At 39.4% G+C, this 20458-nt stretch overlaps 1 non-coding gene across 1 annotated transcript; it reads left to right on the plus strand.

Moving 5' to 3' along the window:
- The first annotated feature begins 1693 nt into the window (after positions 1 to 1693).
- On the plus strand, positions 1694 to 1884 carry LOC125163186 (U2 spliceosomal RNA). The gene has a single exon (XR_007151339.1). It is a non-coding gene; the product is annotated as a U2 spliceosomal RNA (small nuclear RNA).
- The last annotated feature ends 18574 nt before the right edge of the window (positions 1885 to 20458 follow it).

Raw genomic sequence — 20458 nt, forward strand, 5'->3', positions numbered from 1 at the left:
ATCGTGGTAGTGCCAGTGGGGCCATAAATCGGGACAACCATTTTGGAAAACAATATGGCGACTGTCTGACAAAACTGAGGATGCACACAACTTACATTCTGACCTATACTTACGAGGAAACTTGTGCACCAAAGGACTGCTCCAAAGTGTTTATCCTGTGGTGTTTACAACAGAAAACAAATAGAAACAATCAGTTGAGACTAGATATTTTACAAAAAAGAAAATTCTTACAATGTGATTAATGGCCTGGAGCATGGGTCAGCAAACTTTCTTAAAGAGCTAGGAAGGAAATGTTTTAAGCTTTGCAGGCCAACATGCAAATTTGAGGATATTCTGTAGGTACTTGTATAGCTATTATATTTACATAATTATTTAAAGTATAACAATTTAAGGCAAATATCATATGATTTCACTCATATGTGGAATTTAAGAAAAAAACACATGAACATAGAGGAAAAGAAGCAAAAATAAGATAAAAACAGAGAGGGAGGCAAACCATAAGAGACTCTTAAATACAGAGAACAAACTGAGGGTTGCTGGAGGGGAGGCAGGTGGGGAATGGGCTAAATGGTTGATGGGCATTAAGGAGGACGCTTGTTGGAGTGAGTCCTGGGTGTTGTATGTAAGTGATGAATCACTAAATTCTATCCCCGCAATCATTATTACACTATATGTTAACTAACTTGGATTAAAAAAAAAAAAGAACTGGCAAAAAATAAAATAAAATAAAATAAAATAAAATAAAATAAAATAAAACAATTTAAAAATGTGAGAGGAAAAAAACATTTTTAACTAGCCAGCTGTAAAAAAGTAAAATCAAATAAAGCAAAATAAACTCTTGTACATATTAAATAAGTCACAGCAACTTAAAATGTAGGTTAAAAAGTATTTTATGAAATGTCATGTTAATTTTAAGTGACAAAAACAAAATGCAACAGGGTCAAAAATCAGAGATACGGCATCCAACAACTTCCGTAAAGAAGACTTATAATAAATCAGGATGGGAGGGGAAAAAAAAACCCAAAACCCTGCTTCACTTCATGTTTTAAAACTTTGCCCTAAAATTTCCAAATGAGGAAAATGAATCATGGCCCTGTGACCACTCCCACACAGCTGAATCACCAGTGGGAGCTGCATAAACCCTTTGATCTTCTCTTATTTTCCTTTGTTCCAATGAGAACTTTGCAATTGTCTGAATATCAAGTTCTGGGAACACTTCCACATGTTAAAAAAAAAATAACATAAACAGAAAAGAGTGCCCTCGCTTGGTCTGCAGAGTGGCATCTGTGATGATTTCAATCGGGCTCACATTAACTTAAAGAGGCCACTGTCCCTTTATCATCCCTTTATCTCTGCTCTCTGACACTTGTTCATAAATAGTAACACGAACAATCAGGAGAGCTTTGTGGTTCCAGGGAAAGGGGGGAAACAGCCTGGGACAGGGCACTTTATCAAAGTCACTACCTGTGTCAAGAGATGGTCATTACTGCCCGGAGGATTTATCGCCTGGGTCAAAGCAAATTACTTTCTCTTCCGCTAGCCCTGGCTGCTCAGGTTTTCAATCTTTCTCCTGTGTCTTGTCTTCTCTCTTGCTTGGGGCTGGGCGATGAGCCTCACCAGAACTTTTTTTTTTTTTTTTTTTTTTTGATGATGATGAAGACAATTAATGTGATTGATGTATCAGAAATTGTGAATCGCTTCTTGGCCTTTTGGCTAAGATCAAGTGTAGAAATTGTGAGTCCATGAGAGATGAACACAATTATTGAATTGAAGGATTAAAATTCCTAAAACATGGGGTGTCTGGGTGGCTCAGTCAGTTAAGCATCATCTCTTGGTTTCGGCTCAGGTCATGATCTCATGGTTCTTGAGTTTGAGCCCCGCGTTGAGCCCCATGCTGACAATGTGGAGCCTGCTTAGGAATCTCTTTCTCCCTCTCTCTTTGCCCCTACTCTGGTATCTCTCTCTCTCTCTCTCTTTCAAAATAAATAAACTTTAAAAGAACCAAATAAAATTCCTAAAACAAGAAAACAACAATGTTCTCAATGCAATCACCTGAACATAATTTGCAGCACCCCCTTCCTAGTGTTCACCTACAACGATCATGTCCGCCTCCCCCACCACCACTGAATTCCTAATCATTCGTACTAATTACACAGGAGTGTTTTTCCATCATGCGATCTTTTTAAAAATATATCCGTTCTAAATTCACCTACTTCAGCACTATTGGTCTTCAATGGCAAGCTTCCAACACACAAACACTCTACCTGCTGATTTTTCTACCACAGGAGTCTTTTTGTAGATGTCCTTGTCATAAAGGTGCAGGCATCCAAGGTCCAATGGTCTCTAGGACCCTGAACCCAGGTACAAAACTCAGTGACTGGGTAGACCAAGCTAGCCCACAAATGAGTGACAACGTGGCAGGGGGCTGGCATATCACAGACCTCATCCAAGGACTCAGCTACTGTTCTCCCTCATCAATGGGGTCAGCCTTGGTCGCCACATCTCGCTCCTCAAGAAAAGGCAGAGCTTCCTATTTTTAAGTAAAATTTTTCATTTTAAAAACATGGCGGAAGTTCAACAAAGCATGGGCGTGAGCCAACCCTAGTTAAAAGTAGCTGTTTTTTTAACTTCTGACATATTATGAATCTTTTCTATACTTCTCTCGAGCCATTCCATAACTCTCAAATTTACTCTCTGACTCCTACATTTGAAATGCATTCTCAAGACCCTGCTCAAAGGCCCCCCCCCCAACCATTTCCCCTTAATGTTTACAGGGTGCAGCATGCTTCACTTTGGGCACACATCTTACCGCTGCTTCTTAGCAGTTGTGTGTGTATCTGCCTGTAGCCACCCTCCAGGAGGTGGTCTAGTCACCAGGGGATGTGTTAACTTGGCTTATGGAGCTCCTATTTCAATGGACCAGACACTGTTATCAGTGCTACTCCTGAAGCAGAGAGCACAGCTGTCTGTGTCCATGAACTCAGGAAGCTCACACTCAAGTGATTCAGAGAAACAAATCAAGAAAGCAGCACATTAAAAGAGAAGACAGTGTTCCTAAACTAAGCCATCATAAGCACCAACAGTCTTTGAAAACTCTGAAACTTTTCCTTTTTTTTTTTATATACTTGGGCAATGTTCAGAAAGAGGATCTGTGTCTGCAATCATATTCTCCAAGAGATCCATGACCCCAAATAAATAGGAACAACAGCAATATTGTTCTAAAGAGAAAGTAAGGTGCCTGTTCCCTTACTTCACTTCAATCTTCTTTAACATCAAGTGGTCCTTATAACCAGCTACTTCTTAGTAGTAAGAACTTGAACTTCTATAACTTACTGGCAGTTTTCAAAGCACATTTCCTTGCATGATTTATTCGCGTTCCCATAAAAATACTATGAAAAAGTTATTATCATCACGCGGCTTTACAGATGAGAAATTGAGGTTCAGAGAAGTTAAGTGGCTTACTCAGAATCACATGCTTGACTGGAGCTAAACCAGTCCCTAACTTGAGACCCAGCATTGCACCATGTCACGTTACCTCAGGTTGCCTCTGTGACTAAGCCAAACCACTGCCCATACTGGGAGCTCTCGCAGATGAAAGATGTGATCTTAGCATAATGAATTCACCTACCAATTACTAATCAACCCTAACTTGTTTCTTCTCCATTTTAAATTCTTATTTATTATATTTATTATACTACCCCCCCCCCCCCGCCCCAATGGACTCAACGATCTGACCTAAGTACTATCGGCTTTCCTTACCTCAAAAGTAATGTTTCCAAATCTTGGAAGGAAGCACTTCAAAGAATGAAGAAAGTTTAAAAGAAAATCTATGGAGTTTCAGAATCCAATTCAAATCTACCTAAGGACCACACTTAGCAGACAGTTCCTGGGATGTGTATTTCAGCTAGTTTTTCAAAACACTGCAAATGCAGCCATTTTAAAGATTAGCCTTTGGGAAACAACACTTGAACCATTGTATCCATAAGCTCATAATTTTTCCCAAATTCTAGGCACCTCAATCTAAGGACCCTATTCTGTTGAAGTTGTACATTTGTGGTTGAAATAATTATATTTTAAAAATAGACATAATATATAAAATATACCTATGTGTGTGTATATATGTGTGTGTGTGTGTGTGTAAAACGCATATAGGTTAGTTATATATAGAGACTTACTTTAGTGAGACAAAGACAATTGTAGAAACTTCACATAGTTAATGCAAAATAACTCGCACCCTGAGTGAATTTTGAAAGGTGAATGACAGAAAAGAATAAGTCCCTACATAACATCTTTCTGCTTTGGATGTAAAGGAGTGGGGGTGAATTTCATCAGACCAAAGAACAGACAGTCCTTAGCCTCTACCAGGGAGGGACCAGTGGTATGAAAGGCCAGGTGGAGGGAAGGTTGTTCTCCAGTTGATGGTAATTTGGATTAGAAAACAGACCCAAAGACACAACTGTCTCTGTGACCATCAGCCCATAAGCTAACTACAACAGGATCATTAGGGGAGGAGAAAAGCTGACAAAAATTTTCACTCTAAGTGCAACAGATGGGCTTGCAATTGAGCTAAATATAACCCTCAGACTCTAAGTCCCACACAATGTATTCAGCGTCCACCCTCTCTTGGCTACAGGTGACAGAAACTAACCTCAAACTTGTTTCAGCAAAAATTCGAACTTAGTAAATCACCTAACTGGGGTGTCCACTTCAAGCACGACCACCTCCAATACCTCAAAATTATATATATTTCTCCCCTCTCATTCTCTTTTAGCTGTGATTCTTTGCTTCTTTGGATATTTTGGTTCTACTCTTTCCTTATAGGAAGCTTTCTCCATTAGTCTGGAAAGATTGCCACAGTAACCCCAAGCACACATGCTTCTGACACATGATACAAGAACACAGAGATTTATCTGTCAAATTCTGGTTTTTAATATTCTGGATAAAGACAGATTGGTCTGGTTGTGTTACTTGCCCCAAAAGATGTGGTCCCATGATTGCCTAGCCTGTGGTCACTGAGTAACTCCCATGGGTTTCACCAGGACCATATGGAGTAAGTGAGGAGTGTGCATAAAGGAAGGATACAGAGCAGGCAAAAACAAGAGACGGAAACAATTCTCCATCGTCCTGGTTAAGAATACTTAGTTTGTGGTAAAGATGAATAGCACCTGAGAGTTAATGCAGACCTGATTCAAATTGCACTTTTGTTTATACATTTTAAATCCTCGGTATACACAAGATCAAATGGTTGATGTGTGTAAAGTGAAGACTTGTAGACAACAGTGACACTGTTTTGAAGAAGAGTTAGAATCAATCAATAGCAGGAATGAGCGGGGGGGTCTCTGTTTTCATAAAGATGGAGGCTATTTAACAATCAAACCTACCCGAAAGAGACGGTCCACGGTCATTTATGAATGCATTCATTTCTTCACTGAATGCACATGAGGCAGATGGCATTAGCAACCGTGGCGGGACTTAATTTATTACTTCTAGCACACGAATCATTCACAGACTTGAAAACTTTAACTATCATGAACAATAGGTTCGTATTTAGAGTGGCCACAAAAACCAGGCAAACTTTACAGATCCACACTATAAAGAAACGGCAGAACTTCTAAAGCCTACGGGCAATGCTCTTACCATAATGATATTCTCACTTCTATTTCAGGCAATCATTTATACCCTAGGTTGACCTCCCTTTTATAACATCCTCTTACTGACTTATGTCGAGTTCAGGGTTTACAGTGTCCCCAATTTGTTTTCTGGCCTTTCTTGGAAAAAAAAAACCCTGCATTATGAAGTGACCCATTTTTTATCAGTCTCTATTTATCCCCATGTAGAATTATTCATCCTAGAAAAGGTCTGAGGAAGATGGAATAATTCTCTAAATAATAAAACCTTGCAGCCTTTTTCTCTGACAATACCCATAGTGCAGAGGTACAGGGAAGTTACTGCCAGGCAGAGCCAAAAGATAAGGTCAGACACTGGCATTTATTCATGAAAACAGTAGCAAGATGGTTCAGATTTATTATTTTTTAAGGTCCCTTGGAAATGCATGACAATGCTTTTAATAAGCATTTTGCATAAGAATGTCAGCACAACACTGCATGGGAAACTGGGGCTTCTGTCTCAGAGGTGTTTGGGGGAGTCTATAAAGCTAATGGCTTAAGTGCAAATCATCATTGTAGGAGGGGCTGCTGGCATTGCTTTAACAAAACTCAAGCTCCAGGAGAAGAAAGTCTGCTTTTCAAAGAATACTTTCCCTTCTCCTGTTATTATAAATATACCCACAGGCGTCTGAGAGCAAGGGGTAGTCTATGGAGTTTTAAAACGCTAAAAAAGAGTAGCTTTCCAACTGGAACTATTCTATGAAGGGCACAGACATTTTAACCTGAATTTATTCTCATGCAAAACAATAATTGTTGTACCTATCTTCCCTTTTTTCCTTTGGCACGTGCTTATGTAAAACTCTTTGACGAATATTTTTAAAACACGAACTCTGGAGATATAACCATAATGAAACTATTCGTATTTTAGGTCTTGTTCATATCGGGGGAATGGATTGAGTAACATATATTGTCTTTTTGAGAAACCCAGCTCCAAACATCTTATAAGCAGTGAGCTCTAAAAACCATGGAACCTGAGGAAAATGACGAGAAGGACTAAATGTTGATTGCTTGGAGAAAGGAAAGAGAGAAACTCCTGATGTATGGGTAACTGGAGAGCAATTTTTGAAAAACGGTCCCATTTTCATGAAATCAAACAAAGCGACAGATCAACATACATACATAAGCTCAATATGAAGCGCGTCTAGGAGTAACATGAAACAATCTTATCATCTCGGAACTTCAAAACTATCACCTGCTACAAGGAAGGAGTCAAAGTATACTTCCTGATGTTATCATGCAATTCATTTGTTGGACTTTCCACTCAAAAATGAGAAAAGAAAGGTAATTTCCTGAACTAACGAACATTAACAATCAAATCTCCCAATACGGCTCTGTTGAAATCATAGGTAATTTTAACACAGGTAAAAATATGATGAAAGTCTCAGTGGCACTGGTAGCTGCGATAAGCAGATGGAATTGTAAGGTCCCAAGGCGGAGAGATGAACTTGGTTGCTTTCTTTTAAAGGAGACACCAAGGTTTAGAGCAACGTTACCAAAGAGCAGGATCTGTTGGAAAATAAAACCCAACAAAATCCTTTTAATCTTTCTGTTAGGGGGTATGCTTTTCTTCTTCCTCTTAGGTATATTAATTTACAAAGCACCCTCCATAAAAGCAGGCATCACCATGGAGACAATGCATGGAAACTGTTTATAGCAGAGTCACCAAGACTTTGCTGTTCTGTTGATTTAGCATTCTGTTGTTTGTTAGCAGACAGGTGTGTGTGTGTTTGTGCGTGGGGAGGTGGGGTGGGGAGGAATGGTGTATGCCCAAGTCCAGTCTTTTCCGACAGAGACAGATATACTAAAATTGCATTCCTGTTGAAATTTCATCCAGATTCTAAAAGTCCACATGCAGCCTCCACCATCAGGCTTGTCTGTTTCATGGAATTAGCTAAGGAGTTTATCAAAATGGATTCAAACAAATGATGCCTCCATTTGGCGTAATCCAGTAGATCAACGAGGGCAAATTCAGCGTCTATAGAGCCCAGGTAGATAAAACAAATTAGTACTATGAATCTGGTATGGAGACCTGTAACTCCATGGCCTGTATATAGAAGGCAATCTCTACTCAGTGCAATACTCTCTTGCCTTGCCATAATGCACCTCCCAGTATTGGGGGACCTGTTTCTTTATGATAAGTCAAAAAATCAGGCCATATTCATGGAATTTTCTGAGTTTTCCTGTTGAAAACGAATTCAAACTTTTAAAACGTTGCCATATCCTCAGGCCAGATTTCAGGTTGGTCTGCAACCCCAGCAGATCGGGTTCCCATCTCCTCAAAGAAGGAAGGACAAAGTGATGCCTGGTCTGTGGTTAAGTAAATACTGTTGAGACTAGTGCTACTTCTCAAATAGGTTGGGGACCATATCAAAAGAAGGAAGAGTATAAATGGGCTTTTAAGCCACATTCTAGTAAACTTTTTCACAGATTTATAGTATTGGTTTTTGTCTCATTCAGTAACGATTGATGGGGTTCCCAGACACCATTGAGGAAATATGGGGACGGTAGAAGAGTTTATGTTTGTTTGTTGTTAAATGTGAGATCTCATTTCATCTTTGCAAGCAAACGGAAATGACCTAACTGAAAACAAAACTAGGACTTTGCTCAGCAGAAACTGCAAGACCACATATTATTATTAAATGTGAAACACAGCATTCTCTTGCACACAAATCTCCCAGAGTATTCCACCCTCTGGGGTGATAGCCAGTTCCACTTCGGAAGTTTCCCATGGAGAGGTGCCTAAGGCTTAGGTCTGGCAGTATCTTTTTCCTCCTCTAGAGTCCTCTTTCTTGGTCTCCCTGTTGTTCTGTGGTTGGTTAAATCATTTTTGTCAAGATAATTGGAGTTTGTAGAGTTTGATGCACCAATTTTAGGTTAAAGGGACACATTTACTTTCTCACATAAAGCAGACAGATCAATTTTCCCTCGCAGCAGTCTGCTAATAAAATATTTTCTCTCTTCACTAAACGCACGTAAATACTCATAAATACTTCTTCACCAGTAAAAGGTTTAACCCTTCATCCCATTTAAAGCCTGGGGATTGGTGGAGGTGGGGCTGTGGGAGGAAGATGCACAATTGATGGGGTTCCAAAGGAGAAGGCTTTCTTCAAACATTAATTTAACACAAACCCGGCATTTCCAGTCTTTCCTGCTACCTTCCTCTTTCTTTCTGTCCCCTTCACACGCCTAAAGCATTTTTTTAATTATTAGAGGAGGCAAGACGGGAAGTGGGAACGTATATGCAGAACACAGATAAATAGCTACTAAACACAGAAACAGGCATTTCAGTTTCGTGGCAACTGGGGCCTCGGAATCAGGGCTGTGCTTCTTCCACAGTTATTGGTTGGAAGATGTTAGCTTCTCCCATATTTGTGTAAAATATGTGGAACAAAGTTCACTGCCTATACAGAACACGCTCGGGAGGAAGATACATTAGGTAGTTATCAATTTGATTGTCTTTATTCTATATATTTATAGAGTAGGGACTATACATTAACAGAGACATAAAGAAGCATGAGCCCAGACACATACAGACATTGTGGAACACCCTGGATATTTCAGACCCAAAAGGCACATAGGAGAGACTGTCTAGTAGGCCTCATTGTAGAGGCAAGGAGATTGCGGGCCGAAAGACCAAAAGTCACATGGCTAAGCTAATAATACAACTTGAGATGGAATCCAGATTTTCAAAATCCCCAACTTCTAAATTTATACCTACATTAAGTGCAGAAAGGGAGGAATCATAGTAACAGAAAGCTGTAAGTGCAATCACGAAAATGTGTTCTCTATGTGCCCTGCATGGTACACCATGTTAAGCGTGATGTGTCTCATTTCTTCTAATATTCTGAAGGTACTATTATAATCCCAATCTGATAGTTTGAGAAAATGGAGTTTAGATGGGTTCAATTGATTTTTCCAGGACTCCACAGTATTCTCTATTACCCTGAGATGAGAGTCTCCAGTGGCTTCTAGGGCATGCTTGCCTGGGTCCATTCTTTAGATTCCTAACTATGTAAAAAATTGATGACACTTCAGATGCCTTTAAACCCCCCCAATTCTGAACTCAGAATGAACTGATCCATTTTATTTTACTTTTTTATTTTATTTTATTTTACTTTTATTTTAAGTCAAATTAGTTAACATACAGTTAACATAGTCTTTTCCCTTTAAAAAATGCTGTTTGTTGCTTAATATCATAGCAATAGTTGACAGGGTGTAAAAAAATTACTTAAATGTTTAAAAAATATATTTAACTTCTTTTTTCTTCCTTGATGAAATCAAACAATTGTTTAAGCTCACTTTTATATTGAAAAAGTGAAATTACAAGCTTTTTCTGCAATATCGATGTAGTCTGTTTTCCAACAACATGGCATCAGCTTTCCTCCTCTTAAATAGGACTGGACGTTCACACAAGACCCAACACGTCCTGCGTGCTTTGTGTGTCTTCTATGTGCTTTTCAGGATGAATGCCTGACTCCACTGAATTCTCAATTGCTTCACTGCCAGTTTACTTCCTGGACTGTGCATTTATAAGTCATTTATACACACACACACACACACACACACACACACACACACACACATATATATGCGCCATTTTGGGTAAATCTAAAGCTGTTAGGTGTCATCAGATTTCATGGAAGATTTGGAGTACTGAGGGGAGAGAGCCCAGAACACATGATATATTACAAGGATGTGTTTGTCCAGACTCTTCTTAGGCCATCAGACATCTTCCATTTTTCCAGTTACCACCCCGAGCTATGTCACTTGACCCTTCTCTTCCTACTGAGACTCTTCTCCTTTTTCATTTTTCTCTTCCCAACATTTTTAAGCCTCCAAATTCCGCCCCCCCCATCCACTAAGACAAAGATGCAAAATCCCATCTACTTTAATGCACAGAGTTATCATCTGCAAGTGACAAAAAATGCCCAAAACAAGCAAAAAAAAAAAAACCCAAAAAACAAAAAACAAAACTGGAACAGATTGTATCGCATCACCAAGTCCCAGAGCACAGCTGGTTTCAAACAGAACTGAGCACGAAGGTTCAAGCAGCGACCAGGACTAGGCCTCCCTCTCCATGGCTTGGTCCCAGTTCCTCTGTGCTCACTCCACTTTTAGGTTCCATGTGAGGACAGCGGCATCAAGCCCTACAGTGTTATGTTCAAGTGCAGTGGGAAAGGGAGAATGCCTTCTCCTGTAGCCCTCTAAGAGTGCTGAAGTTTATTCTTATTGGACTGGTCGTGGCCAACTCAAACAATCATGCTGGCCATGGCTGAGGCCAGGGTCACCACTTCAACCCCAGGGAGGTACCAACAAGATCACAGAAATGAATAATTAAGGAGGAGCACAAAATTTGGGGATACTGTCAGAAAAATGAGGGATGGTTCTACTGAGGCAAACGGCAATAGATAACTACATTCTTTTTGTCTAAATGTCTTCTCCTAAATTTTCTTTTTTAATTTTTAAATGTTTTATATATATATATATATATATATATATATATAGTTAGTTAGTTAGTTAGTTAATTTATAGAGGGAGGGAGGGAGGGAGAGAGAGGAAGAGGGAGAGAAAGAAGCGTAAGCAGGCTCCCTGCTGAGCAACCCTGACATTATGACCTGAGTTGAAATCAAGAGCCAGACTCTTAACCCACTGAACCACCCAGGCACCCCACCTTTTCCTAAATTTTAGTATAACTTTTTCCTCAGAGTAGGGCTCATTTTCATAACCAACATGTCCATCAAAGTATTTTCCCCCCACAAATTCTCTTTGTAATAAGAAGACTCCCGTTCTACTTTTAGCCTAACCTTCAACCTTAACTTTAAAAATAGTCCCTTTCCTCCCATTATATTGAGAAACTTTATGAAGTCATACAGATAGGTTTATTTCTATAATTCTTTAATGTTCAAGTACATGGACCAACTGAATGAAAGCAGGCCAAGCGTTGCTTAATGGAGGGTCTGTTTTAATGGGTTGATAAAAATGATTTGCAATTTAAGCACAGCTTCTTTGCAGAGATAGGAGAGGCTCGGATAGGCTGTTGCCGTTATTTGAAGGTGCTCATAAATTAATATTCAAACCTGTGTGAAAATTAAGTTCCTGTTTTATGCTTTGTTTAAAAGTTGATATTTATCAGCAAAACGGATGACTATGTGTATTGCAGGTGGAACTTTAAAGGTTTTATAAGCTATAAATATTGATTATTTATAGCTTATCTATTGACAGTCTTTACTGTTTTTCTCCTCTGTGAATATGGTGAGAATATGCGCAGCGTAACACATAAGAAATGCATTGAGTATTTAAGTGATAGAATGAATATAAAATGCACTGCACAGTTCTTGACTCTTAATAAGCTTTAGAGCGATTTCTGCTATTATTATTATTACTAAAGTAATGATGAAGATTACATAGCTTGGAGATAGAGGTCCTACGTCGAATCATTAAAGATTAGATAATATCTGACATCAATTAAGAGACCCAATGGGAAAATGAGACTTGTATGAATCCATCACACTTACAAACTCAAGTGTGGGACTGTGTGTGCATGTGTGTGTACTGTATGTGTACAATAAAATGCACACACATGCACACACACAAATACCCGGTGTTTAAATTACCAATGGAAGTCCTAAAGCCCATAACATCCAAAAGGATTTCTGATCCAGTCCTCTTGGTAGAACACAAGACTAAAAAATATGTACACGACTGTAATATCCTCACGGCGGTCTCCTGACAAAGATGAGAAGCTACAGGCAATACAGCTGATAAAACGGAGAACTGTATCTCACACCACAATTTTAACAGTTTAGAACACAAATGTATTCTTACTTCCATCGGTATCAGTCGTACCAACTCTTCCTTTTTTGCTCTGTCACTACAGATTTTTCCAAGGGTGGCAGCATGTCATTACCAATCTTTGGCTTATGATTTCTTATCACATTCCAGCACATATAAAGTAGTTTTCAATAATTCTACAACCTATATGATAAAAAGGATTTTAATATTACTTTTTCCAAAGAGAGCCCTTTCCATTGTACACATGTGTGTCGTACAGGCTGACAAATGTCGTCCTGAACAGCTTCCAGTCTTCGCTCTGCCATCTGTGAAATGGAGTGACTCCCACTTCTCTTGAACAGGGCATCGGTGAGATCGTGTGTAGCCTTCCTGGGCCCCTGGAGTAACCCCGTCCTCAGATCCTCGGATGCTGCTGTCTGCGTCCCCACCCGTTGTCCTCTTTAAGCCAAAGCTCTTCTCCATTCAGCGCTGTGGAAGTGTGTATTTCAACTGGCAACAAAATGACGTCAGGAGATGGTTTGCTTCTTCTTTCTTCTACCAGGCTTGTTCTCCACATTACTAATGGGACGTCCAGACAGTTCATTTTTCATGGATCGTTCTCAGCATGCTGTGTGGGCAAGTGCCAGCTGACTCAGCACATCCTCAACTAGAGAAGTGTTTCTCAGTGAATGCAAAGCTGGGACCTAAATCGCTAAGGGCGATGAATCGTGGGTACCTAATTTCATCAATCTCTTCTACCAGTTTATTGTGTAGGAGGGTTTTTCATTGGTAGTGGCTTTCCCTTGAAATTTCAAAGATGTGTGCATTTCTCTTGGGTGAGAGTCTGATTTAGGCAATGGCTGTTTCCCTTCTCTTTCTCTATTTGCCCTTCTTCCTTTGTGAATGTTGGAACAAAAGCTCCCATGTCTAGAATCCATTTAATTGGGTTACACAACGATCAGAGGTGTGACAATTTCTATAGAGGTTCTACTCATAAAATGTACTGTGTGTCTTCAGACCCAGGTCTCTGGAAAGAAAGAATGAAGACAGAGAGTGATTAAGGAGGAAAGGAGGAGGGAGGGAGAAAAGGAGGAAGAAAGTAGGGAGGAAGAGGAAATGTCATGTAGAAGAGTCCAGGCTCTGAATTTAGACAGAACTTGTTTTAAGCCTTGGCTCTACAACTAAACTTGGACACTAGAAATGGAGATATAAAGACACAATTAAAAGTCTATCTGGAGGGAGGCTCCTGGGTGGCTCGGTCGGTTGAGTGTCTGCTTTAGATTTCGACTCAGGGCACGATCTCATGGGTTGTGGGTTTGAGCCCCATGTCAGGTTCCACACTATTAGTTTGGAGCCTGCTTGGGATTCTCTCTCTCTCTCTCTCTCTCTCTCTCTCTCTCTCTCCACCCCCCGCAAAAATAAATATATAAACTTAAAAAAAAGTCTACCTGGAATCTGATTTATGAGCAAAGGGATCTTCCTAGACCGTTCCTAGGATGTGAGAAATGGCAAAAATTGATTATTTAAAACTGGTTGTCTAGACACTGAAAGTCAGGAGGAAGCACCCGACTGATGTTTGCCCAACCATTTTGAGTCATCAGAGAGACTGAAGGGTGAGGTAGTTTATTTAGTGACTCACTAGCGTTACTCAATTTCTGTTAGTAGATTTTAACCTTCTGTTAGAAGATTTTAACTTCTTGAGATTTTTGCCAAGGAACAGATTGTAAACCCCTTTCCTCAAATACTAACAGTCAGTGGCTGGGGAGCAACATGGTGGGCAACACAGCAAAGGACCCTCTGTCACTGTAACACCAAATGGAAATGTAATCAACATGCCAGACAAAGCTTTTATTACTTGAAGATATTTTAGATTAGATTAGATAAATGACACAAACAAACAAACAAACAAAACCCAAGAAATTCCTTTTATTCCTGACCCGAATCATAAAGCTTTAATATTAGGTAATGATGAGAATTGGATCCCATGGAAAATATAAATAATCCAAGTTAGCTTCTGATTGTATATTATCTTGAGCGGACAGCTGGTTAGTTTATAATACTCTTCAGAAAGCTCCTTAACCCATTTCAAAGTAGCTATACTACCCAGAACTCAATTCCTGGCATCAACATCTTCTTAACTGCTGAATACGTTATTCTCCTTCCTGTCTGTACTGGATACTTGTCACCATCGATGGTAACCTGAGCCTCCATTAGGTTCTCTGTAACTAGCTTACTTGGTTCACCAATCTTATTTTTCCCCCAGTCTGTTTGCAGGAGTTTCCTTTTTTCTACACTTTACTTACATGGCTGTAAGCGTCTTCCATTCTCACTCTGCGTGCTCTCCATGGACAGCCTCAGCTAGATTCACAGCTATAGCCACCCTTTATGACCTGCTGGCTTCCCAAGGCTGCACCTTCGAATCTGACCACTCCCCTGAGTTCGGCACGTCCTATCCAGCTGCCTGTGAGTCAGCTCTCTTCTGAAGTCCCGTGGGCCTCTGAAACCCCGTGCATACAAAAATCTATTAAATCATTTTATTTGTGCTACCTCCTTTATAATAGCGACTCCACGTGGCATCACTGAACTAGTGAACAGCATTACTCAGTTGCTCAAGTGAAAACTGGGGCCATCATCCTCTATTCCCGTTTCCCAAGCTTTTCTGATCCTCAGCATCACCTGTGCTGGGTGTTACACACGGATTCCCAGATCCCTACCCTGAAATGCGGATGCAGGAAACCCGGAGTTGGCTGAGAATCTGGGTTGAATAGTCATTTCGATTGATTCTTCTAATCAGACAGGCTTGGAAAACACTGTACTCTCTCTTCTCTCTCCCCAATTAAATCAATTTTTAAAATCCTACATATTCTGATTCGTGAATAGTTCTGGAATCCATTCAATGTCCATCCTCGTGTAGAAAGCTGGAATGAAGACCCTGTCCCAGGTCAATTCCGTCACAACTCCCACCTAACTCGCATGTCTTGCAGTCAGCCCCTGCCCTCTACTCATAGCTCCCGTCCTTCCTCCCTTGCCACCTCCTCCGTGCTCCTTACTTGACTAACTTTCACCCATCAGTCAGACATCCACTTGGATATTTATTTTTCTAAAAAACGTATATTGACTGCCAAGTTCTAGAATAAGAGCTTTCTAAGTACAGTAAAACCTTGGTGTGCGAGCATAATTCGTTCCGGAAACATGCTTCTAATCCAAATCACTTGTATATCAAAGTGAATTTCCCCACAATAAATAACAGAAACTCAGATGATTTGTTCCACAACCCAAAAATATTCATGTAACAATGATTATAATACTGTCATATAATATAAAGTGATAAAGAGAATACGAATTATGAGGAAAAATGAACAAATTAACCTGAACTTACCCTTGTAATCTTTGTGGCTGGTGTAAGGGAGACAAGAGAAAGGAGGGAATTGTGTAGGACAACTTTCACGATCATTAACGATATCACTTCTACCTACTGGCTCAGTGAAGTCTTTTCCTTTTCATGCAACTTTAACAAGGAACCTACCCAATGACACTTGATTTTGCTTTCTTTTGAGCATTCCTGGCAATAAGGCAGCAGAGGAAAGGGTCTAGATCCGCAGGCAGCCTGACCTAGAATGAAGCAAAGCATTCCTAGGCTCACTCTTGTCTGGAAGAGCAAAGGACTGTCCACAGGTGCTTGGAAGTGACAAAAAATACAACAGTGCCAGTTGTGGGCACCTTCCAATGTTCTGAAAAATCACTGATTTCTGCCAAACACCGTGGCCCGAGTCTGAGCATCTGAGCATGAGAGATAATTACCTACAATCCCACAGTGAGAGAGAGCGTGCGCGCATGAGACAGAGAGAGAGAGGGAGAACCATTGGCTCAGTTGTGATCAGGTGACCTTCAGCATCACACACGACTCGTATTGCAAAACACTGCTTATTTATCAAGTTAAAATTTATCAGAAATGTTTGCTCATCCTGCAGAACAGTCACAGAACAAGTTACTCACAATCCAAGGTTTCACTGTATTCACTTAAGACCTGTTTTGGGGTGTCTGGGTGGCTGTGTCAGTTAAGCCTCTGACCCTTAGTTTCCACTCAGGTCATGATCTCACGCTTGTTGAGACTGAGCCCCACATTGGACTCTACGCTGTCAGCCTGGAACCTCCTTGGGATTCTCTCTCTCCCTCTCTGCCCCTCCCCCCACACCTGCTCCTCACCCACCTCAAATAAATAAATACACACATACACACAAAAAACAGGTGCCTGGGTGGCTCAGTCGGTTAAGTGGCTGAGTTCAGCTCAGGTCACAATCTCGCAGTCTGTGAGCTCGAGCCCCGCGTCGGGCTCTGTGCTGGCAGCTCGGAGCCCAGAGCCTGCTTCGGATTCTGTGTCTCCCTCTGTCTCTGCACCTCCCCTGCGTGCTCTCTCTCTCTCTCTCTCTCAAAAATAAATAAACATTAAGAAAAAAAGATGTGTTTTCATTGGATGACGGTATCTTGTTGTGTATTGCTAGTTTACATCATCAGATTTGAAGTACAATGAAGGCAGAAGCCATATAGCATCCCTGACACCCGGCACAGCAGTTTGCCACAAGTATTCATTGAACAAATAAATGATTTTATAAAATAAAATTATTAATGTGCAAAACTATGATTGCAGGTATCAGTTCATTGGTCGATTAATGAACAGAGACTACAGCTGCAAATTTGAAAGGCACATCAGTTAAAAATAGAGGAGTCTGGATTGGACACACAGAAATGACAAGTGTCCTAGGACTGTCATATGCAGACACTATGTCAAAAAGATAAAACATTGACCCCAATAGCATGAAACACGCTTTAAATTTGCGTGTAAAGAACCTTCGATAACCTCTCAGAAAGTCATCTAGCACAGATTCATAGATTTGTTTAAATTATGATAATTGCTATTAAAATAAAATTAATCGAACATGCTATGTAAATGCCCCTTAAACATATTTAGATTTTGAAAACTGCCATTAGACAGATGAGAACATAATGGAAGTGCACTTTCAGCATAATTGTCATTACGATAGCTAATTGTTTGTGTTCATTTAAAGCCGAATCTATAACTAGTCACTTATGGTGCAATCTTTCCAGCTCAGACCAGAGAAGGCACGGGTAACACAGAATAAAGAAACAGCTGAACCAACGAAATATAATGTCATGAGTGTGGGGATAATGAAAACTGAATTAGGAAAGACTTCTCCAGCTGAAGATGGCAGTGTCCAAGTGGAGGATTTTGTCACAGTCCTCATGTGTCTCCCCACACGTTTAGTAAAATACACAAAGAGATGCAAAGCTGTAGCCATGTTTGGAACAGTGAATGAGAATTACTGATACGCAAGTACTTTGGGCACCACGCACCATTTCTATTTTGGAAAAGGAGTAAAAGAACACCAAACAGAATCACGGGTTCACCACCCCCCCCAACACACACACACACACACACACACACACACACACACACACAGACATCACTTACTCCATAACATATATCCTATCTTCATGTTTTGGCAAGTATATGGTCATGATGACAATTCTTAAAAATATGTAAATGTAAGACTTTTATATGACTGAAAGTTGGCCAACTATCAAAAAGTACTAAATGTAACTATCACAGATGTCTCTGTCCATAAGAAATGAAACAGATCATTCATAAAATGCTTTAAATTTATAACATGTAATATAATTTTCCAGTTTTCATTTCAGCAAAATCCCAAATTATAATATTATCATCAAGATTTTCCCATTTGTGCCCTATTGATAACAATGAGCTAAAACATTAAAAAAAATGCAGCTATGCAAAGTACATGAAGTAAATGATAAAGATAAAATGCAATTAATTTTTCCATGTTTTAAAAGTTATTTGTTTTAAAATATTAAAATTATCTCTTAAAATTCAAAGATGAAATACAAATTTAAATAAATGAATGTCAACATTTTAACTCAAATTATTTATGTAAAGCAAAACAAGTAGGGAAACACACTCCTACTGGTCCTACAGATTTTTTTTCTGAGTGTGGTGGGAAGGTACTAAGAAAAAGGTATCTGAGGGGGGTGCCTGGGTGGCTCAGTCAGTTAAGCATCTGACTTCAGCACAGATCATGATCTCGTGGTTCGTGAGTTTGAGCCCCACTTCGGGCTCTGTGCTGACAGCTTAGAGCCTGGAGCCTGCTACGAATCCTGTATCTCCCTCTCTCTCTGCTCCTTCCCTGCTCATGCTCTGTCTCTCTCTCTCCTTCAAAAAAAAAAAAAAAAAAGATACCTGAGAAAAGTTCATAGAGAAAGACACAACTCAGGCTGAAATTCCTGAACTTCAAGATTAATAGCAATATAAACAACTTTGGAAAAACAAATAATAAACCATTAAGAGTGCTTATTTTGGGGTGTTGGAATCAAAAGTCCTATGTATTCCTTGTACCTTTCTGTCCTTTTCAAATTCCCCACGAAGTGCATACACTACTTTTAAGTCAAAGTGAAAACATAAGTGCTATTTTTTTTTTTGTAAAATTACACAAGCTCGTATCTATTAAGCACTTGCTCCCAAGTTTTCCCTTAACTGTTATGCTATTATATTAAAGCTATTTGTTAACAACATTTCATTGTGAAAAGAACACATGAATAGGCATTTAATTGCATAAGGGATTTGTGCTGAAACCATTTTAATAAATCAAGCTTGGAACATCTGCAAACATTTTGTACCTAAACTACATATGTGAAGGAACAACAACCAAAAAGCACAAAAGCTCTGAGTCAAAATGAAGATGAAGTTTTTCAACACAAACCTGGTGCCAAAAGTCGTAGAAAATCACTGTTTTATACACAATTCTGATTTGTGTGATGAGGTATCGGTAGGCTTGATGCAAAATAGCAAAGCTTTCCAAATAGAGTAACAGTTTTCTTTAACACATACCCAACAAGAAAAAACACAGAAAGTCAAAAGAACAATACCAAATTCAATGTTCTTTGCTTTTTCTTATTCCAAGAACAATTGGTTTTCTTTCCAACAAGAGCATATTGCCACCATTCTCAAAAATAATAGAATACAATTGAGTTGCTACATCCAAAGAATGTCACAAAGAGAAGGCACTCACTAGCTATAACTGAGAGAAAATAAGTCACTGAATTCCTTATTCACAGAAATTTATCTGAAAACTGGAGGGGCAACTATTAAGTCCCCTGTATTTATCAGTGTATGCGATATGTAAAACACATGATGCTCAGTCAGTTTTTAGTTTTTCTCTCTTCAGTTCCATTTCTTGAACGGTTATTGGGTAAACTAAAAAAAGTAAACTGTGGGCAAAAAGAATGGCAACTTGCTTGCTCTACATAAACTTCCCTAGTGTTGCAATGGTTTCCATACTCCCATGGACTTGAAAACAGTTGGTGGTGTTAATACAGCAAGGTATAGAAATTAGTATCACTTCCCAAAAGGTTTAAATATTGAATTACCACATGACCGGGCGATTCCACTCCTAGGTATATATCCAAGTGAATTGAAAATATATGTCCACACTCACACAAATAAACTGCCACACAATTATATCATAGTAACATGAATAATGTTATAAATAAAGACAAAAAGTAGAAATAATACTATGTCCGTTAACTGATGAGGGAATCAACAAAAGTGATAATATCCACAAAACAGAATATTATTCAGCCCCATAAAGGAATTAAGTACTTATACATGAATGAACCTTAAAAACATGAAAAACAAAAGAAGCCAGACTCTATAGACCACATAGTATATAATTCCATGTATATGACTTATCCAGAAAAGGCAAGATCATAGAGATACAAAGTAGATTAGTGGCTTCCAGAGGCTGGTGGGGGTAAGGGGTGGTCAGGGGTAGACTGTGGTTGCTAATAGGTATGGAGTTTCTTTCGGGGGTGATGAAAATATTCTGGATCAGTTACGATTGCACAGCTTTGTGACTATACAAAGACCCATGAATTCTATAGTATGTGAATTATATTGCAATAAAAAAAGGAAAAGAAAAAGAAATGAA

This window comes from Prionailurus viverrinus, chromosome A3 (genome assembly GCF_022837055.1).
Source record: "Prionailurus viverrinus isolate Anna chromosome A3, UM_Priviv_1.0, whole genome shotgun sequence".
Taxonomy (NCBI): domain Eukaryota; kingdom Metazoa; phylum Chordata; class Mammalia; order Carnivora; family Felidae; genus Prionailurus; species Prionailurus viverrinus.